The 22,657-nt window shown below is 50.1% G+C and overlaps 2 protein-coding genes across 6 annotated transcripts in view; both read right to left on the bottom strand.

The window, feature by feature from the left end:
• ARHGAP24 (Rho GTPase activating protein 24) overlaps positions 1-10,349 on the bottom strand; it is a 181,852-nt gene extending 171,503 nt beyond the window's left edge. Inside the window, exon 1 of one of the 5 annotated variants that reach the window (XM_083836009.1) lies at positions 10,225-10,349. The gene's annotated coding sequence lies outside the window, so the exon portion shown is untranslated. Of the gene's footprint in view, positions 1-6,161; positions 6,484-9,777 lie in introns of those variants that run through there. The other 4 variants (XM_083836006.1, XM_083836010.1, XM_083836008.1 and 1 more) reach the window with 4 other exon arrangements.
• A 241-nt stretch (positions 10,350-10,590) lies between these two features.
• Positions 10,591-22,657, bottom strand: part of LOC310899560 (uncharacterized protein) — a 56,975-nt gene continuing 44,908 nt past the window's right edge. Inside the window, exon 6 of the mRNA XM_083836049.1 lies at positions 10,591-10,892. The gene's annotated coding sequence lies outside the window, so the exon portion shown is untranslated. The remainder of the gene's footprint in view (positions 10,893-22,657) is intronic.

Raw genomic sequence — 22,657 nt, 5'->3', positions numbered from 1 at the left:
AGCTCCATTTGGCTGCGCTGGATGTCTGTGATCAATAAGGCGATGCAGGGTCTGTTTCCTGACTGATAGAGACCATTTATTTTCATGCAAGCGTTTACTGGCAGGCTGCTGGCGTCCACCACTTCCTTCCCGCAGAGGCCTTGCGGAGCCCAGCAGCTGCGCGTCGTGGCAGCGCGGATGTGTGCCACTATTACCAGCAGGCAAACACGCCGAAGAAGTGCCAGCTTGGGTAAACCAAAGGGGTTGGAAGGCCTGGAGAGCCAGGGCAATTATTTGTTTTTGTAACGTGGATTTCCCCCCCTGCTCTCTCCCAGCCTGCAAATGGCTTCCATATACACTTCTTGTTTCTACACACAGAGAGGATGACGTATGTTTAAAGTAATTCACGAGCACTTCTCAGGGAGGTATGGCTTCTGTACAGGCTGGCAATGCCTGACTGCTCTTGCAGCACCCTTTGCACTTCTGCAGCCCATTCCCAGAGGACAAGACTGCGGGTCCCTACTCCATGTATCACGGCCGCCTTCACTCATCTCCTCACAAATCCATGGCTGTCACAAAATACACGTGGGCAGCAAAGCATCAGAGCTCTCAAATAAGCTCTTCCAAATAGTGATGAAGTACCTACAGCCAAATACACGGCAGTGAGGCATCACGATTCTGTATCCACAGGTTTCATGTCGTAGCCCCAGGAACAACGCCAAGTTAACTGAGGAAGCTGTAATGAACTCACAGCACACGCAAAACCGAGATGCCATCAGCAGGAGCTGGCCGTGCCGGGCCCAGGGCACTGTTTTCAGGATCCCCAGGACAAAGCAGCCCTGATTTCTGCACACAGAGACGGGCACACCGCAGCACATCCCCGCCTTCTTGGCTGAGTATCACCTGCTCGTCAAGCAAACTCAGTCCTGTCCTGTAGGAGCATCAGCCTTAAGGATGAGACTTTTTCCTGATTTCCCGTTGCAATTTCAGAAGCTTTAAGATGACTGTGCTGGCTCCAGCAGACCTACCACATGAAATGGGTTCACCTTCTGCACCTCCGATCCCTGCTCCACAAGCTTCGCAGTTCAAACAGCCATCCTCATGATGCAGCAGCATGCCAAATCCCTTAACAAAAGATGCTGGTTAACAGTAAATTGGTATTGCTTCTACATTTCAAGGCAATTTCAACCCAAGAAGCTGCTAGTTTTACGATGCTGCACAACAGCATACTAGCGCTAAACAGGGTCAGCAAAACCCCTGTCGTTTCCACAAAGTTCAGCTCACTCCAGCCACCTGCAGTTTCAGCCCGTATGCTCTCGTCCCAGGACAGCTGACGGCCACCTTCCGTCTGGGCAGCACCCTCCTGATGAAGACCTGGCCAAAAGCAGTACATTTTCTACAAGCTTTCAGCAAAACCAGTCTCTCTCTCAAGAGATCTTTCAGCACCACCAAAAATATCACAAGTTGCCACTCAAAGGCGCTCTCTAAAGAGCTCTGTAAAAGTTTAATAGGCCGGTTAAAGAGGGGAGAAATTGCAGGACCGTGTCACGATTTCCATAGCACTTTACTTTTTCCTACCTTAATCGTCTCAAAAAATTCTGCACATGATGGACTAGCCAAGAAACACAACAGCTTCTTTTTGTTCCGCTTTCCACGAGCCCCAGAACAAACTGTTTGCTCATATCAGTTTCCAAGCAATGTGTCTAGGCATCCAGGCTGAAAAACCAGAAGAGCCATTCAAGCCTCCTGGCTTGCAAATATAAAGAAAGCTTGTTGAACAGGCCTATTTGGTGCAGATTTATTTCTCATTTCCAATAACTCCTCTCTTCATTTTTGCAATGAGACTTGAGCCCTTTCATTGCTAGTCATCTATACCAGATGCCCAAAAGCTGTGCGTCTGCCTGCTTCTAAAAACACAGCGGAGCATCCCCTTTTCCCAGATGTCCAGCAGCGCTCTCAGCTCTTTTCTGAGCTCACGTTTTCATCCTCCTTCTGGGCACGGACATTAACTCCACGCTGATTGGCAAAGGACCTTGCTGCCACCAGTTCTACACTCAATATTCGCCAAGTGGGCACCCCAAAGCCTGCGGCCATCCGTTTAGCTGTGCTGGTGGTACACCACAGCCAGCATTCGAGCACTGGCTCCAACTGTCCGTGATTTCCTCATAAAGAGGGATTTTGGATGTGTTTATTATTTGGTTTTCATCCTCCCAGGCAACTCCAGGATCCCTTGGGTTCTTCACAAGGCCAGCCATCTCTTTACTCCTTACAACCACAAAAAGGTAGATCACAGGCAAGAACAGCCTCATATTGCGATATAAATGAAAACCTCCTCTATCTCACTGCCCTCCAAAGCATTGGGCAGGCAAGTGTAGATGCACTTTTTCTCCAAGAAAGAAGTACAAAACAAGAACAACGTTGATGCAGAACTGGAAGGAAGGAGGGAAGGAGGGAAACGATTGCGTGGTAAATGTTAGGACAGCTATCACAGTTGCCCCCTGCCCTGCCCCAAGAGCCACGTTGGGCAGTCATGCTGCATCAGTTTTGGCCTGAGGAAAGCACTCCCAGCCAGCCTCAAGCACCCTCCCAGCAAAGCAGCAGCACATGCCCCGGGCACTGAGCATTGTTTCATCTGCACCCCATCCAGCCACCTGCCTAGGCTGCTGCAGCTATGAACAGCCCTCTCTGCTTCCCAGTGACGCTCCTTGCAATGCCAATTTCCTTGCCCTGGACTCCCTCAGCATTTGATGTAACAGCACAGACCAGTAATGATTTCCTTCGCTGGGTACTTCCACTAGGCGTTGCACAGCAATTTGTCTCTACTTACTGGACACAAGTTACAGGTTATTTACTGCACAGACACATGCAGAGTAATAGTAACTAATGCGTCCTTCTGGCTAAGCACCCTCTTCTGTCCCTCCCTAAGAAAATAAAGCATGGTCAAACTCACGTTTCAGAGCCCTCCTGCTCATGCTGGGCGACGAAGCCCTCCGAAGCAGCATCCCGGGAGCGACAACATCAAATAACCTGCCAACGTCTGCCGGCGGTCTCAGCATTTACAGCTTCTTTGCTGATGCTCGCGGAGGATCGCCCCGTGCCCAGCTCCTGCGGTGCGCTTCCCCAGCCACCCAGGCGAGCCTGCACTGCACAGCGCTGCTGCACCAAGGCTTAATCTCGTTACGTGATAACGAGTCTTGACACCGAGTGTGCCATGTGGTGCGTGCTCAACAGGCTGCTTCAGCCCTTTCCTGGCGGCGGCCGAGAGCCACGGCTCCTGAAGCCTTGCAGGAGCTGGCCACGCAGTTACTTCCCAGGAGTGCAAAAGCACCATCAAGCAGCTGTGTCAGTAGCTCCCTGCACCCCAGCCCAGCACCCCAGGGCTTCCCAGGAGCTCCTCCCTGCTAGAGGTGTTCTTTGGCATCCCGCTTTGCTCAGGGAGGGTACACAGACAGGTACCCCTGCCTTACCTTAGTTGTCTCCCTACAGCATGTCGAGCCACCCAGTGCCTTTACGAACAGAGATCAAAGCTGCCCTCTCACACCCACTGGCTGCAATTCCCTCCTGCGGACAGAGGCTGAAGCATCTCACCACGCTCCCAGCAGCTCACGCGGATGAGAAAGCAACCCAAAGGCACCTGGTCTCCTCTGCTTACCCCCAGATCTATGGTCTTCTCCTCAAGTGTCGATTATTTAAAACTGCGACTTTCAGCAGTGCCCTCTTCCAGCCACCAGCAGCATTTTCAGTCGTGTCCCCTGAGAGGAAAGCCCACCCTAGGAAAGCCTGCTAGCATAAAGTCATAAATCTCTACACAAATGTATGTTAACTATCCTTTCTTACACATTCCTGTAGGATGAATTTAAGTGTCTCCAATGTGAGTACTGCTGTACTGCCTCGGGAAGAAGAGTTTCTGGTACAACGAACAAGTCTTTCAGATATCTAACTTGTTTCCTTCGTATTTTACAGCCATCTCCTCTGAATTGGGCTCCTGCTCCGAGTGCAAGCATACAAGCCATTCAACTCACTTGAAATGGTTTTGATTATCACTCCTCATTTGCCTTTTTTTATTAAAAAAGGTTCAGGGTTCAAGTTCTCAAGCTTTTTTCCTCCATCTAAATCCACGGCTGCTGGAAACCAAAGCGAGCTTACATTTCTTGCATCAAATTATTTCAAAGGTTTGGGCTTAAAGCTCCTCAAACACAGGGACAAGGAAAAGTTTCATAAAAGCTCGAAATCCTTTTCCATGCTAATGACTTAATAATTTAAAGTTATTTCATCAACTTTTGAGGTACTTGTACCTCAACTGTATTTAAAATTGAACCTTCAAGGCTTCAGACTGCCATGTAACAGAGTTATATGCATGCTTTATTTTTAATTTAAAAAAAACAGCAAATGGCACTGCAAATAAGACTGTCTTAGAGCAGACAGTGAATGATATTTCACCATACATACGAACAAAGTTAATCCCCAGGCTTGCAACCAGTTAGTGACTAGCAGGTGGTGTTGCTGCTACGATTTCTTTCTGAAACTTCCTTTTTGGCCACAGGGCAGAACTTGTCAGATTAAGCCTTTTGACCAGGACTTTTACCATTCATTTCTCAACTCCACAAAATTTACATCAAAAGTTACTGGGATCAAAACACCTCAGGCTCCAGCAATGCTGCTGATTAAGCTCCCAGATTACTACAGGGAGTACAGTAACACAAAGCCCATCCGCAAACCTCTGATGCTAGCAGATCGCCTTTAGCTCTGCTTAAAGACAAAACCTAAGCAGGCTTTTAACTTGCAAACCTAAGGAAGGGCTCATAGCCCTTAAAAAAAAAAATGAGGCGTGTCACTATGTCCAAACAAAAAGGCACAGCAAGTTTTCTTTCTCCAGACAAGTCCTCTAACACCTCTCCCTAATTTTGCTCGCTGCTTAAAACTTAAATTAAAAAAAAAAAAAAGTGGGAGCAGCTGCACAAATATTGCAACTGCCAGAGACAGAGCTTCTTTCCAGCCTGCAGGATTTCTCACTGCGTTTTGCAAGACCACTTAGCAGCAACTACCCACGCTTGGGACCTGCAATTTTGATCTCAGCTGCGGCTGGGAGGTAAAAGCTTCGCACGCGTCCCCCGCAGTAGATGCACACACAAGCTGACCCACACAGAGCGCCGCTGGACACCCAAGGCCTTGAAGGAAGCCTCCGGGAGCTCCAAAATAAAAAAGCTTACACAACAAGCACGCTGCTCGCTCCAGCTTTCCTGAACAGCCCAGATACTGGGACAGGGAGCTGATAACTAGAAAGAGATGTACAGTACAGCTTTTTCCTTCATCATCTCACGCAGAATAATACCACTAAGTCCACAAATGGCACAGCACTTTCCAAGACAATACTTAGATAACTGAGCGATGGTATCAGTAAAAAAAAAAAAAAAAAAAGCTTTCACAAGTTTGCCTTCATCTCCTTGGTACGTCTGCATTTACCTACTCCTCTGTCTGGTATGCTCCGAGAGGAAGCAGGACAGAGGAGCTTCACACTGTGCTCTGTATTGATAACTGCAATTCCCCGTTCCCAGCCCGAGCAGGTAAAGTGAACAGGATTAGTGCTCCATTACAGTAATAATTGACTCAAGTAGCCAGTCCTAAATATAGTCACGGTAGCAAGAAGATCTTGGAATTACCATAGAAAGCAACGTTTCTTAAGGCTTAGAGATTTCCTTGAACTTTTTTTCCCCCTCAAAATACTGAAAGAATCATGAGCCACTTTGGCCGTTGCAAGCTGTACCCACATCCAGCTGATCCACGGAGTAAGAGTTGAAGAATGAGAAGCAAATCTCATCTGCAGCCTCTGCAGCACCTTTCTTGCTCCAGCAACGCAGCAGTGGCCTCACACACACGAAGCCGTGCCTGACTGTCTGCAGTGCTCTCCTTTCCTGGGTGCTGGCGTGCAGAGCGCTTCAGCTTCTTCATTTCCCACTGGGACACCCCACCAAGGTGCCAGCAGGGCGCACGGAGAAGGACTGCCTACCCAAGGAACCCGCAGCAGGCTTCCAAGCTCTGCTCTGCCCCAGCACACGGGACTCGCTCGTGGGATTCACTTTCTAAACACTCATCCCTGCAACACTGCTCAGACAAGGCTGCAGCCTTCAAAAATCACAAGTGCAAACGGTCATCCCAGCGTGCTCACCAACACCACTTCTTACCCAACCTAATGTCCACGCAGCTCTGAATGAAGCAAGGCAAGCGACGGTCTGCTGTGGTCCTTCAGTTTCCTTCCATCAAGCACCAAACAGAATACCAGGTTATTTTTTTCCCCCTAGTTACGTAACATCCAGACAAAACAGGATCGTGACGGAGCAAATGGGCGCCTAGGAGGGGACAGAAGTCGTCTCTCCAGCCCAGCGTGCCATCTCTGAGGGGCTGAGGTTAAACCTCAGGGCCAAGCAGAAATAACACAAGCACAGAATGTCACTTTCAGCAAGCTACCCCTGAAACCTGGGTTTTCCCTTTACTAACCACAACATTTTCCAGCAAGCATCTGTGCATCTTAATTAGACCTTATTTACATCTTACTTGTGCGCAGTCCTACCTCCTTTCATTTGTTTTGAACGCACCACCACTGCCTTCAGATACACCCTGGTGTTCTTGTCCTGGCAGAGAAGGGCCCAAGCGGCCCCTTCACAGCCTTCCCATAGCCCTTGGTAACGCACGTGGCCCTACGTCACTTTTCTTGCATTTTGACTTTTTTAACACATAATGGTTGTTCGGTGTGGCAGGCAAAGAACACCAAGCCAGATGCAACTTCGAGCTGCTCTAAAACCATGGGCAACTGTAGGAAAAGGATGGGAATTAACTGGTTAATTCTTGGAAGCAACAGGTGTGAAACCTCTTTTCTAAAGAGGTACTGCTCATAACTGATATAATACCTTACTGCGCAGAACTAAACATAAGAAAACAGATGGTATTTCATGACAGAAAACTCCATAAGCATTGCTGAGGAATTCAACACAGGTTTGTCTTGGTGAGCCGCAGCGCACACAAGCCCCTCAGAACAAAGCAGGGCTGCAAGGAACAACACGAGCTGCTTATAGCTGAAAGCAGGGTGCTCGTGGGCTCCCCGGAGGCCCCTGGAGGCTTGGGGAGCGCAATGTTTTGGTCCAGAAGGCCAACAAGACACAAGCTGAGCCAGGCAGACAACGCGAAATCAACAGTTAACAGCCCAGTCACAGAGCGTGACTGCAAATGAAGAACCTTCCCGGTGCAGGTGGTTTCTGCTCTCAGGGGAAATACCTTATTTTGCTGCTCAGCCGACGGCTTAGAAGCAAAAATATGACAGTGGCTGAAAACCCGTGCAGGTGACGAGTACCAGGGAAGCGGTTAATTGTGAACAGGAAAGGCGACGGACAGACGGCTGTCTGGGCACCAGCCAGCGCCTTCTGGCCCAACGTCGCACGGGCTGCCAAGAGCTGACAGTACCTGAGAGCATCCTTCTGCAACATCAGCCGAGGGCCCCGCTCAACACAACCGCCCCCTGACTTGTGCCATTGCAAGGCAATTTAACGAGGAGAAAGAAAATTGCAATATAAAGGTTGTTACGTCTCTGGATTCAACAAGACTGCACCTCAAGTGCTACCTCCAGTGCAGGTATTCAAACATTGAGGAGCATGTCAGAAAACTGGAAACCACTTCAAGAGTAGAATAAACGACCTCCAAACGTAATGAAGGAACTGGGATTTTCACTTCTACAAAAAACAAAGGCCAAGAGCAAGGCAGCAGTTCAGATGAAGCAGAAATTTGAAAGAAGAAGGCTATTGAACATACAAAGAGCTAATAAGCACCAGAGCTAACAAAGCAGGTAGCTAAAGACAAACAAATAAAACAAGTAGTAAAGCACATACTTTCAGACTGATAATGACACCGAGCGAGTATACTGCAGAATGTTGGGTTGAGAGTGTCAAGTGACTTCCTGTTAGCAAAACCATCTCTTTCTGGAAGAAGTTGCCTAGCTTTAATGGGAGCTAGTCAAGGACTCCTATGGTTCATTTTCTATCTGTAGTCCATTCAATACAAAATTAACACACAGCTTCTCTCTGGTTCTTACCATCCACACTTTGACCACCCAAAAGGAAGCAGCAAAATTGCCGAGCAGAAGGGAAGAGCAAGGATGCGTGCAAGAGGCTGCAGAACAGGAACAGGTCTCTCAGCACGCAGCTCGTCGCACCACCAGCCACCTCCTATGTCTATTCCTGCCCAAACTGACAGGGGAGTAACAAACTCTACAGAAATCTGTTTCCTTGCAGTCCAGCAATATCAGCCACCTGTTCTGCCTGGAGTCCTCGGCATCACAGAAGCCACCTACCAGACAGCGAACACAGCATTCCTACACGCCATGTTTTCCTTCACTGTGTTCCTTGTCTTAGAGTTTGAGAAGATGGCTTGTCCTTTCCTTTATGTCTGACAGCTAACGTGCAGTCTGCTCAGCCACAAGGCAGCCGAAGTTTGTCTGTGTGTGTGGGCACACTCTTTATTCCAGAGCTAACTCTCCTTATCTTATCAGGAAATGAAAGCCAAGAAAAGACCATGCAAAGAAAAAAGCAGCTGGGAGACAAGACCACAAACCAAACAAGAGGCAGACAAAACTTTAGGCATCATGCATGAAGAAACACAAGTTCTAAGCACATTTATTTTTAACTCAAGCCACTGTATCACATACTGAAGGATACCTTTTGCAATAACAGGACTTGCCAGAGCACAAGATTTTCACAGGGACTGGAGATCAAACTTCACTCTGTCTTTCCCTCTGCTCATACTTCTGCGCACCTCCCGCAAGTACAACATGGTACTAAACTGATTTTGGCAGCGATGGGATGCTTTGCCCCTTGCATAGCCACAACACCCTCCCTTAACTCTTAGTTCAAGGGGAAACCTTTCCCCCCAAATGCACAGGAAGACACCGTCATCTTACAGGTACAGAACTGCTCCCCTACACGAACACCTAACCGAACAGCACCTTGGTGACAGCTGATATCTCAGAGTTATTGTCTTCTCCCAGCAACCATGCTTCTTAACACAAACACAATTCAGATTCACGTTAGACAAATTCCAAGTATTACAGTCACTACGCTTACACAGGGAATTAATTTGGTTTCTTATTTCTCCCTATGCAGGACAAGGACACCTACCTAAAAAAGGCCCTGCAGTTTATTTCCACTTACCTATTGTACAACGTCTCTAACGCTGAACACGATTTATTTACTACTCACCACAGCTGAAAAAGAATGCACCCCCACCCCCATCGGCAACTGCCTGCATGTTACTGGAACAAATACAGACAGATAAATATTCCCTGCAAGCCCAAATGACGAGGAAAACAAGGATGACTACTGCCTTATCTTAAAAAAGAAATCCGCTCAGTAACTCAAATGCACTGAAGATTGCCTAACTCTTTGGCGATTAAAATCAAAGTGCTTATTGTGAAGCCTGTCCCAGTGGGCATGTCACGTCTGAAAGCCTGCTACAGGCAGTTCTGGAGAAGAAAAGAAGACGTTAGGACAACCAGCGCAAATCCCGAGACGAACATCACCGTGGGCACTGCAGAAAGCACAAAGGGCTTTTATTCCCGTTGAAGCCACGAGCCCTGCGATCCCGCCCGCTGTGCCCGCACCCCCGCGCCCGGCCGAGAGGCACGCTGCTGGCTGCGGATGTGGCAGCACGCGGCCACGCTCGGGCTGCCCGCACGCACCGCACCGCGCCGCGCCGGGCCGGCCAGCACCGTGCCCTCCTGCCAGCGAGCCCCGGGGCAGCGCCGAGCCGCCTTACCCCGCTCCTGGCCGCGGCGAGCTCCCCGGGCAAGGACTCCTACCTGCCCCGGGCGGGGCCGGCGCTCTCACCCATCAACGCGGCGGCTTCCCGAGCCGGCCCGGGAAGCGGCCACGGCTCGTTTTAGCTCGCCCGCGCTCCGGGCCGCCTTTCCTTCCCCCTCCCGCCAGCGCTCGGCGGATCCGGGCGCCCGCAGCCCCAGCTCCCGGCCGCCGGACGAGGAGCGCCCCGAAAAGTTGGGAAGCGCGGCTCCGGCCGTGCGGGTGCGTAAATATAGGGTCGGGAGGCTGGGGCGGCCTCCCAGGGCCGGCCCTCAGACGCAGCCCCGGGTTTCGGATTTCATTGGCGGCCCCCGAGCAGCGCCGCCGCTGCCGTGCAGGGCGATCCCGGCGGGGCGATCCCGGCTCCCTCCCCACGCGCGGCTCCGAGGCGCCCGGCGCCGCTCACCGCTGCTGCCCCGTCCTGCGCCGAGGGGCTCCCCTCCCGCCGCACGCAGCAGCCAGCTGACACCCAGACGCCCTGTGACCCAACGCAAATTTTTTCCTTTCCCTCCCCCGTTTTTGGTTTTTTTTTTTTTTTTTTTTTTTTTGCCCTTTTTTTTTTTTTTTCCCCTGCCTGCAACGCCTCCCCGGTCAACGGAAACCCATTTTCGTGGCGCTGACTCCCGGCCTGCAGCCCTGCTGAGCAAGGACCGGGAGGGAGAAGTGAGCTCGTGCGGAGCCGGCGGAGGGCTGCGGGGGACCCCCACGGGGCTGCGCGCCACCTCCGCAAGCCCGACTGGGTCGCAAACTCCAACTCATAACGGGAATTTGGATAGAAACTGCAGCAGGAGCTGGGGTTCGGGAGCAGTGAATGACACCGCTCCTCTCTGCTCCCACGTGCCTCAGGGAGCGTGAGGCCGTGCTGCGCTTCTCCCCGTGCTCGGGAAGAAGGCGGAGGATGCGTGGCCTCGGCCAGCCCAGCACCTCACAGCCCTGCTGCACCGCTTCCAGGTGGGAGCAGGGCCCCTCTGGCAAACCCCAGCTGCCCCCTGTGTAGGCAAAGAGCCCACGGGGGCCTGGTGACAGGTCTCTTCTTCCAAATCCCCTTCAGGACACCAAGTTTCTAACACCACGCTGCAATAAAGTCCGAAGAAACAATTCCTAATAATAGTACTTTGCTGCAGCACAACATTACCCTTTCGAGCCTAAGCGGGGCCCCACACACTGTGCATCCTCACAACCAAGCGCTGCCACTTTCACGTCAGGCTGGGGGGTTCTGATGGCTGGAGCCGACAGGTTTGTGGAATAAACTAGAGAAGTCTTCCTGCATGACCCGGAATTCAGCACTGATGCACGTGCAGCACAGACAGGCCCAGGCACACTCGCACAGGCTTCCCTCCCATCGCCCATTTCTTGCAGTTCTGTGTCTGCTGGTCCCAGCTGCACCCAGCACAGCAGCACTAAAAAATCCCTGCTACTACAACAATTAGTCACAGCCTTCCGAAGGCAACCAGTTTTCTAACAAATTCCACAGACTATGAAGTTTTTAAGTGGATGAGGGATGAACATTTACACACTCGAACTCCCAATAAGCTACAGCTTGCAGCAGGAATGCCATTGCAATGGAGCAGCTTCTGCTTCTAACAAAAAAACATCTAGGAAGGTGTTTGATTGTCCAGAGTGAATCCCAACGCTGACCTCTACCTCTCAGCAATGCTGCAGTAAGGGCAAAGACCCTCCTACACAGCAGCCGGCCCCAGTACTGGTGTACGAAGGGGAATACCGAAGGCACTTTGCTCACCCTCCTAGCTTGTCTGAGCGAGCAGCCAGAAGTGAGAACTGTGCAAGCTGCTGAGCACAAGGGCTGGTCCCTGCTCCGTCCCTGGGAAGAAAGCCCAGACAGATAAGACGGGGACAAGGCAGAGCACAGCCATTCCCACCATCCCTCTTCCAAACGCAGGGGTGAGGCCAAGAGCAGTCCCAGCCTGGGGGATGGCACACTGCACCACAGCGGCAGGCACCTCGTCCCAGCAGCCACACAAGGCTGGGGAAACAACTCGTCTTGCTGTGACTTCGCTGGTTTTGGTTTTTTCTTTTTTTAGGAGAGTAACCAGAGCATCCAGGTCTACGTGGCCACTCAGGGGGAAGGTAACCACGCACAACCCTCAGCTGACGAGGGGGACAGAACGCAACAGGCGCACAGCAGGCTGCCTGTGCTGGCCTTCGGCTTGGGCACCTGCCAAACACCGGTGCACGGGGAAAACAGCCAGAATGACATGCTACAAGAAACGTTTTTTTAATGGCCTGGGAAGCCTTCCACCATCAAGGAACGTGGCTGCTCCCATGAGGTGCCTGTGCACGTGGGAGCTGGGCTTTATGCATTGCAGTAACTGACACTGTAGAGAGACCTAAGTCGGGCACTTGCGTAACTTTGGTCTCCATCGATCCGCGCCTTCCCTTGACTTGAACAGCAGCCACATCAGTACACAAGGCCTCTTGTTTAGGTTGTAGGAAATGGCTGTTCTGCTACTGTGCTGCTCTCACAGAAGAGAAGTAACCCCGGGGAAGTTTCCAGCCGCCGAAGCGAGAGGAGAGCAGCACAATGCACTCGCTAGGCACGGCGGCAGGCAGGAAGCGAGCGGGAGGGCAGCCAGGGCTGCTGGCCACGCGAAGCCCCTATCGAGCACAGCAGAAAGCCCGCAGCCACGTGCACACAGCCCCGGGGCTTTTGGAAACCGGGCTGCAGAGCGAGTCACAGCAAGACGAGTTGCTTCTGCAGCCTCACGTGGTAGTTCGGGTGTGCTTAGAGACAGGACCCAGAACTGACACCTCTGAGAACTGACTGAGAAGTGCGAGGTCCTCCCTGAACACACAACAAAGTACTTGACACCACTGAGCACTACGCAGGTGGTATCAGGAGTGTCTGGAGAACTTTGTGCATTTTTAAAGCTATCAAAGCTACCAGGATTGCGCTGTCCAGCAGGGATTTTTTTTAATTTTTTTTTTTAAATCTCAAAAGCCCACAGCCACCGAGACACCTGCGCCTCCTCACCAGTTGCTACATTTCCTCATTCCCCTGCCTTACCACTTTTTCCACCCCTGTTCTTGGTAACTGAACTGCCGCTGAAACTTTTAGGGGCACACAACAACACAGCACTTCCTATCTGCGCATTCCGTTTTCTGGTCTAGTTAAGTGTGACTAACGTAGGACTCAAGATGTGCACGCCACAGAGGGGAGATCCATAATGCTGTCTTCCCAAGAAAGCTTTTCCATCGCCTCCCTCCCCCTTTCTGTGTAAGTGCTCAGATGAACATAGTGTTTAGGTTGGATGTTGCTATCGAGCAGGGAACTCGTACTTTAATACAAGCCCAATTTTATCTCATCTACTTCCTTCGAGTCCAGATTGCTGAGTCTAGAGTCATACCGAAAACATTATGAATAGCAAATGAATTTAAACTGGACACACAAAAGGAAGCTGATTCAACTATGACCTGGCTGAGGAAACCAACGATGGTGACCCCTGTCAGGTGCATGCCAAGTCCTATTAACACAGCCCTCAGAACTGGAAAGCTGTCAGGAGCCGCAGGATAGAGCTTTAATAGATGTAGTGGCAATTCCTGGCACGACAGAGCCATGTAGAAGTGCAGAAACAACAAGGTACACTAACAGAAAGCTTTAAACCTAATTTTTTTTCAGCGCTCAGCAAGTATGGGATTTGACTCTTTCACAAGGCTGCTGACAAGATCCTAGATTAGATCGGATTTTACGACACTTGGCTTTGATTTCCTCAAGTTCTTATGATATTGGTCCAAGATTACTTAGGAATTAGCCCTTACTAGCATAAACGTGGCATGTTTTCCCAGCCATACAGCAAATTTCATTTGGGCTTGCCAGGCAGGAGAAGGGTAACTGACCCTGTATCTTTGTTCAGAAGCACAGGACACAGGGACACGCATCCCTGCAAGGGGTGGTAGCACACAGGAAGGAGTAAAATTAAGGAAAACTTGCCACTGCAGCCATTCTAACAGTGAAACCTGAGTTAACACAAATCAGAGCTCAAAGTAACTAACCAAAACAATTCTGGACACTGGACCAACTGAACACCTTACTTCTCTTCCCTTCTACATCGGATAAAATTTTCAAATCTACACATTTCATGGGCTGTCTGCCTAAGCTGCCAATGAACACTTTGCAAAGCCCTTGGTGATACGCTATTTTTTTTATTATTTTGTAAATAACAACAGAAAGAAGGGTATCTTCCTACAAGCTGAAATCCCCATGGGTAAGGAGTGTCCTTGCCCGTCCCTGTTATGAACACTGACAGTGCAAAGAAGGATTTCTTCCCTTTAAAAATTAAGAGCTATACTGCAGCACTTCTGTTGTGCCACACATTTCATAAACCTCCTCAGTTGTCCATTTTGCAGCCGCAGCAGCCTGGTATTAAAACAGACTCTGTTACAATAGAAAAGGCTTGGTGCACAGCCTTTGTACAGTTCATTTTTGGTATCACATATGTTCAACCTGAAAGTGTTTCAGTTTAAACAAATCCCACGTCGAGTAGACGTGGGAAGTCAGCAGGCAGGAAACCCAGCGCTGACGGTGGGCTCAAGCCAGCCATCACAGCACGCACCAGACTGCAGACAGCACAGCTCCAATCCTCCCCACCTCTGCGTGCCTCCCCAGCACCCTCACCATGTTTTGTTTGCTGCTTTTCTCTCTCTTTTTTTGGTGAACACTCGAAGCAGGGAGCATTTATTAACAAACAAGAGACAGCCAGTTTCTCCCCAAATGGCCCACACAGTAAGAACTACTTTTAGGTACTGGCATTAAAAGAACGAGGTGGCTTGCATGGAGAAACTGGAACCCAGCTTGGTATTTTCCACTTTGCTCAAGCTCATTACAGAAATCTCCAGTCTGCACTACCTGATACAACAACTGCAGATATTTTGTGCTTTGAACAAAACCGAAAGTTACACAGCTGAAATTTCAGAGTTGGTGTCAGTTTATATCGAGACATTGAGAAATCAAGTAACAACATGGAGGTCTAACTTCCTTAGTGAATTCAGCTTGTTTATCAGGAAAGCCATCCTGCCAACATTAATGACTTCAATCTGCATTAAAAAGTACTTGGTCTCTTGCTTTAAGACTAGCATCTTCAAGCCTGGAGATACGTTAGTCACAAATTGTGCCTTCAGTTAAAAACACTTCTATGCAGTACTCAGCATCTGAAAAAATGTTGAAGTCAGCTGCACAATACCCACAAGTCAGAAGACCAATTAATAGTATTAACATCACTATTATTGTTTTTGGTCTGTTTAAGCTCATCGTCTCTTTTTCTGTTTAGATGAGGCATTCAATATTTCCTTGACTGGTCAGTGTAAGAAAAGATAATATCCTACCTGCAGAATGACCAGAAACAAAGACTGTAGTACAAAATCCTGGTGAGAAGATAATTCTGGCTACACCTACTGCAACCAGAGTACTCTGTTACTATACCCTGACGTTCAAAAAATGCACTACACGAACACAAGACAAAGCACCTAGCAAGAGGGAAGCCGTTAAGTGTCAGGATTTATTTTGCAGACGCATTTAAAATACATCAATGCTTTAAGCAGAACCAAACAGTACGGTTACAGTCTGCATTGTCTCACCTCGTTCTCGCAGACGCCAGCTCTGAGCAACTCCTCTTTCAATAAGCAGCAGAAAAAAAACTACCCACAAATACTTGGAGCACCTCACCACTGGCCCAGCAATCTTCTCAAGTTGCTAGTCAGTGAAGACATGTTCTTAGACATCATAAGCAAACAGGAGCTCCAGTTTACATGCCTCTTAATAGGTGGGGTGGAAAATAGTTAATAGGTGGGACGGAAAATAGAAACATCCACCCTGTAAAGCAGCACTAAATTTACAAGGGAAAAACAGCACCCCGCGGTGAACCCAACTGCAGGAATAAATGCATCAAATGTGATGAATCTCACAGAGTTATGTCAGTGGGTAAAGAATTCGGTACAGCCTCAGCAGCCAAGCTGTACAAGTGTCACGGTGTTTGTATTTCACTGTCCCCACCGCTCCCACTGGGCAGTCTCCCCCACCAAGCCTGGCTGGAGGGCCCTCACTCATCCAGCTCTGAGCTCACCTCTGGAGAGAAACCTGAGAACACATCAGGAAATTTCCTGGGGTGATACCGGACGCCTTCCTCTGCTTCCTTGTACCAGAAAGCTCTTACAGCAAATGTACAGGTACAGCTATTGCATGAGGCACAGTTTGAGTCCTTGTAAAATCCTTTGAGTCCCAGTTTATGACAGCACTGACTTCTGCTGCTATCTGCGACAAAGCATCGCCCCAGACAGCTGTGGTTATGTTACGTCAGTGAAGAACAAGTACAGAGGGGTACAAGGCAGCATCTCAAACAGCTCTGTGGATGAAGGAAACGTCTGCATTTTAGGAAGGAAGCCCTGAAAAAGCGAACAGAGGCATTACTCTGCATTTCAGCGTGGCGGCACGGGAGAGGGGGCAATGTGACAAACCAGCCAGCACATAACAGACAGGGGTTCCCCGGGGGCAGTCCCGACAGGCCTGACTGCCACTCTGATGAGTGACATGCCTCATCACGCAGCCTGCGTCATTTAAGAGGAAAAGGGAAACAGTGCAGAGAGAAATATGGGCGGATCACTACCGATAGCTACTGGAAAAGCTAGGGAAACAACTGTCAAGCAAATTGCTCACCAAGTGCTCCCCTGCATAGGAAACAGGCTCAGTCACCAGGGACAGATGAGAAAATTTCTTTTAAAAGGTGTGTGTAAGGCATTGAAAAAAACACCACATACACGTTCCTTGGTCAGCTGTTGTTAGTGAGCACGTGTGATGAGTGAGCCCGAGTAGGCAAGGGTGATGGAAGGGAACAGCTCAGTTCCCTCGTGCTGAAGGATTATTTTAAGGAACGAGTCACCAAAGATGACTGCTAAAATGCCTTGAATTCACCCAAGAAAGCCCCTGTGAGAGGATTGCTCCTGTCAAGGCTTGCACAGTACCTTAGAACCGAGCACAGCATTTCCCAGGCCACACGTCCCTCATCTTTCCACATCCGTCCATGCCTGCGGGTCCAAGTGCCCCCTCTAGTCCCATCACATTATGTCACAACAGCCCGTGTCACAGGTGAGGTACCACGGGTACCTAATGCCCAGGTGACACACAGACCTGGAGCCCCCATCACCAGCATGCTGTACACCAGGGGAACCTCACTCAGCCCCTGGAGCTTCGGTAAAGGCAGAGATCTGCTCACAGGACGGGGTCTGCAAGCCTCAGGCTGCAATGATTTCAGGGCTTTCCTGGCACATCCATCGGCACTTCCTTCAAGGAGAGATGTCTGCAGGGGCTGACAACATCTGCCATCCTACTACCACAAGCGTTTCCAGTTATATTATCAATTTTACCCCTCTGTGTAGCTCACCCTGCTTAGCACCAGAGCTCAGGTGGCTTTTGGTAACAGTTTGCCTTCTCTCAAGTCTCACGGACACTTCCTGCCGCGCTTCAGCTTTCACATCCAAGTTACTTCTCAGTTCTGCAAATCAGGTCTCGCTGTCTCCATTGCACAATGGTGCACAATCCACAAAGGAAAAGCCAGCACAACTGCCTTCTGCAGCAGGCCAGCTAGCAGCGCTCAAAGCATCACCCGGGAGCCCCGGGTTGGGCACCAACTATGTGCCGTGCTGTAGCACAGAGCTAAGAGCCAGCACACACAGCCACAGCTCCTGCCTCACCCACGGAGTGTTTGAGCACTGCCTGACAGCTGCTTCCCATCCAATCCGCCCTACTATTTGTTCTGGGAGCTTTCAGAGCCCCCCACTTAAGCTCTCCGCATTCCAACAAGGGATTCAAGTGACAGACAGCTCCAGCAGCAGACGCAGTATTACCAGGAGGCACAGCAGTGCCGTGTCACCCCTTGCTCTTCCACTTGGTCGGTAGCATCCTGAGATACAACAGACAATCCTGTCTCTCAAACAGCCATAGTTCCAAAACACTTCCTCAGGTACTCAGAGCAAGACTTCCAAGTCAAGAAGGTGAAAGTAGGTGGCAATTACTACTCTCCAGGACGGATTACATACAGACCTCTCACAGTTCAACCCCAGTATTTCCTCAAGCAATTGAGCCAGAACTGGTTACATTTGTGTTAAAAACATACACAAAGGACCTGGAATACAGGCTGAGAAATCTCATCGCATTTTCGCAGCACACACCACAAACAGAGATGATCTGTGGTCCCTCTCAGGCAAACCATGGGTGGGAATGAGGAGCCACCCATGCTCCTGGGTGGAACAACTGCTCCCCTGCTCCGCCAGGGCTGCAGGAGAAGCCTCCCGTGGCAGACCTCCAGACCCCAAACTGGAGATAGGACAACAGCACCTGCTGTTTCCACAAGAAGCATCTCACCCGCTGCTCCCAGGAGAGCCTCAGTCATACACTCTTCCTCATCACGAGGGATGGTGCCACCTTTCATCCTTGATGGGGAAGAGCATTTCCAAATCAGCACAGCACTCCAGCACTCAGACTGTACAAGAACTGTTGAAAAAACAAGAGAGAGTTCTGACAGAGGTTGCCAGGGACTCACACCTGCCTTACACTGTGCGTCTCTGTGCCGGGCATCAGCACACTAAGGCATCAACAAGCGAATAACAAGATACACTAAATCCCAGCAGCTACTACTGAGACTTAAAAACTGAAAACGTCCAGTTAGGAGTAACATTTACCTAACAGGTGACTATCAACACATTAACTCCGAAGGATTGTGCTCGTGTGGGGCAATTATGCAAGTCTTTAAAGCGTTAAGAGATATACCCTACAGAAATTTCAGTGTCTCTTTTATGCACCTCATCATCTCAAACATCTGTTCTGACCCTGTATCTTTGCTGCTAGAGATCTGTTTACCTCTGTTTGTGGCCAAGTAGTTCAGAAGACCACCAAAGAACCAGAAAATATCTATTTAGGAGACCAGCAAGGAGCATTTGCAGTGTAAATAATGTCTAGGAGGCTAATAGCATTTGCATCATTTGCCTCATTTCCAGCGAGCCTTTCACACAAAGTTGGCAGCCCTAGGAAACTAAAAGCTTCTCTCCGGTAAGGCATCGATTAACAAAAATCTACAGCATCAACAGACTGGGGAAAAAAAAAAATCCAGAAAGGCTTTGAACAGATATGACAATACCAAAAGGGCTCAGCCTGCTGCCCCAATACACTCGGTTCTGTGAACGCCTGGCTTCTTGAGGTACAACTTGCTGTTGGGCACAAAGAGACAAGGCTCCTCCTGCACCTGCGGGGGGACCCAGGTGATTATAACACTTAGCGAGGGCCACCTCATCCAGCCCCCGCTGTCCCCTCAAGCCCCTCACTAGCCAAACGTGGCCATACACAGGACTACAGAGCAGGATGAAAGCCCAGCTGGCTGCATGAGAAAACAAGAAACTTGCTGTGGAACCAGGGTGCACCTCATGGACGACTGAGCCCACAGCAGGACTCAAATGCCTTGCAGGGAGGCTGCCAAAAACATTTCTAGTTCTCGGCCAGAGCCTAGATGTCAAACACAGACCCGGGCCTTAAGGCAACCTGAGCCTTCCTGCTTAGCAGACGTGCAGGGTCAGATGCAAGAGAAAATGCAATGGTATTGTGATTAGTGTGGGATTTTTTATTTTTTTAATGTGTGTTTTTAATTTTTATTATTTTTTTTTAAGGCCACACTCATTCCTGGCCCAGCTACAAAACGACAATGGCGTGGTTTGGCACAGCCATCCTGCATCCCCAGACAGCAGCAAGGTGCTGCAATAACATGACAACGGAGCTGAAAAATGCAGAGTAGAAAAACATGTCCCAGACTGGAAAGCCATTGCTACTGAGCCTTGCACAGAAGTCATGGCCCAAATCAGACTCATGACTAGGATATTTCAGCAAATCTTGATGTTAAGAAAACTCACTGTTACCTTCCCCTTCCAAAAACCTAACTGTGGCATTGCTTGCTTCTGGATATCCCCACCGCAATTGCAGTATGTCCCATTAAGGTCTTCTCGAGCACCTAACTGGCAATTCTCAGAACTGACACAGATGCCACAAGTGATATAAACAGAGAACGGGATCCAGCCCAAGAAAAGCAATGAGCTAGGGGCCATGAGATTGGAGTTTGAGTCCAAGTTCCTGCCAGCCAAGCGAATCTGGGCAACCCAAGCTGCTATGCTGGGTCTTTTTCTTCCTCCCCTACTTGTAACACATCTGTTTCAACTTAAGCTCAGCAGGACAATGGCTCTCTGTTGCTACAATGCCCAACATGTTGTGCTTCCATTAGGAAGCAACAAAAAGCTTACACGCTACGTAAGGTGACTGTTCAATATCCAGGCAGAGTGCTCAGAGATTCTGGCACAGTGGTTTCTTTCCTGCGTTTTCTGCTGCAGAGGAACAGGATGAAGTCACCCACTCACAGCGAAGTACAGAGGAATTTGGACTGTGCAACCCATCTCATCAGATCAGGGGACGCACCTCATCTCACTTCAAGCAGTTGTGGAAGGCACAAGCAAATAACGCCTTGCCAGCTTTTACACAGACCATAAAAATCAGAGACGGCTCACTCATTTAAGAACCATTCCCAGCAGAAAAAATACACAGGGTAAGCCTTCATCACTTTTTCCCATATTAGGTGTTTTTCAGATGGCATGGAAGCAGGTAGGAAAAAGAAGCCCAGTACTGGCCCAACTACACGGCGTAAAGTGAGTCTCACAAAAGCAAGTGAGAACTGGATACCATTTTGCATTCAAGAACCCTGGCCTGAGAAACGGTTTGGCACAAAGGCAGCACCTTCGAGCACGTCTCCTCCTGAGATAGTATCACACAGATTTCTAGGTTGGAAGAGACCTCAAGATCATCGAGTCCAACCTCCGACCTAACACTAAGTACTCCACTAAACCATATCGCTAAGCTCTACATCTAAACGTCTTTTAAAGACCTCCAGGGATGGTGACTCCACCACCTCCCTGGGCAGCCCGTTCCAATGCTTAATAACCCTTTCAGTAAAGAAGTTCTTCCTAACATCCAACCTAAAACTCCCCTGTCGCAACTTTTGCCCATTCCCCCTCGTCCTGTCACCAGGCACGTAGGAGAACAGACCAACCCCCACCTCTCTACAGCCTCCTTTAAGGTAACTGTAGAGAGCGATGAGGTCGCCCCTGAGCCTCCTCTTCTCCAGGCTGAACAAGCCCAGCTCCCTCAGCCGCTCCTCGGAAGACTTGTACTCCAGACCCCTCACCAGCTTGGTCGCCCTTCTCTGGACTCGCTCGAGCACGTCCATGTCCTTCCTGTAGCGAGGGGCCCAAAACTGAACACAGTACTCAAGGTGCGGCCTCACCAGAGCCGAGTACAGGGGCACAATCACATCCCTAGCCCTGCTGGCCACACTGCTTCTTATACAGGCCAGGATGCTGTTGGCCTTCTTGGCCACCTGAGCACACTGCTGGCTCATATTCAGCCAACTATCAACCAAGACTCCCAGGTCCTTCTCGGCCAGGCAGCTTTCCAGCCACTCATCTCCCAGCCTGTAGCTCTGCTTGGGGTTGTTGCAGCCCAGGTGCAGGACCCGGCACTTGGCCTTGTTGAACTTCATACAGTTGGCCTCAGCCCATCGCTCCAGCCTATCCAGATCCTCCTGCAGAGCCTTCCTGCCCTCGAGCAGATCGACACACGCACTTAGCTTGGTGTCATCTGCAAACTTACTGAGGGTGCACTGGACGCCCTCATCCAGATCATCGATAAAGATATTAAAGAGGACCGGCCCCAGTACCGAGCCCTGGGGGACACCACTAGTGACCGGCCTCCAACCAGATTTGACTCCATTCACCACAACTCTCTGGGCCCGGCTATCCAGCCAGTTTCTAACCCAGCGAAGCGTACGCCAGTCCAAGCCCCGAGCAGCCAGTTTCTTGAGGAGAATGTTGTGGGGAACTGTGTCAAAAGCCTTACTGAGGTCAAGGTAAACCACATCCACAGCCTTTCCCTCATCCACCAAGCGCGTCACTTGGTCATAGAAGGAGATCAGGTTCGTCAAGCAGGACCTGCCTTTCATAAACCCATGCTGACTGGGCCTGATCGCCTGCTTGCCCTGCAAGTGCCGCGTGATGACCCTCAAGATAATCTGCTCCATGAGCTTTCCTGGCACTGAGGTCAAACTGGCAGGCCTATAGTTCCCCGGGTCTGCCCTGCGGCCCTTCTTATAGATGGGCGTCACACTGGCTAGCCGCCAGTCAACTGGGACCTCCCCCGATAGCCAGGACTGCCGATAAATGATGGAAAGTGGCTCGGCCAGCTCCTCCGCCAGTTCGCTCAGTACCCTCGGGTGCATCCCATCCGGCCCCATCGACTTTCGCACATCCAAGCTCCGTAGCAGGTCGCCAACCATTTCCTCATGGATAGCGAAGGCCACGTCCTGCTCCCCATCCCCTTCCACCAGCTCAAGGCACTGGGTATCCAGAGAACAACCGGTATTGCCGCTAAAGACTGAGGCAAAGGCGGCATTAAGCACCTCAGCCTTTTCCTCATCCTTAGTAACTAGGTTTCCCCTCGCATCCAGTAAAGGATGGAGATTCTCCTTAGTCCTCCGTTTCGCGTTGATATATTTGTAAAAGGATTTTTTGTTGTCTTTAACGGCAGTAGCCAGGTTGAGCTCCAGATGAGCTTTGGCCTTTCTAATTTTCTCCCTGCACAGCCTCGCTACATCCTTGTAGTCCTCCTCAGTGGCCCGCCCTTTTTTCCAAAGATTATAAACCCTCTTTTTTCTGCTAAGCACAAGCTGCAACTCTCTGTTGAGCCAGGCCGGTCTTCTTCCACACCGGCTCGTCTTTGGGCACCTGGGGACGGACCGCTCCTG

Source organism: Anser anser (genome assembly GCF_964211835.1).
Source record: "Anser anser genome assembly, chromosome: 4".
Classification (NCBI taxonomy): Eukaryota; Metazoa; Chordata; class Aves; order Anseriformes; family Anatidae; genus Anser; species Anser anser.
This window is presented reverse-complemented; position numbering and strand designations above follow the sequence as displayed.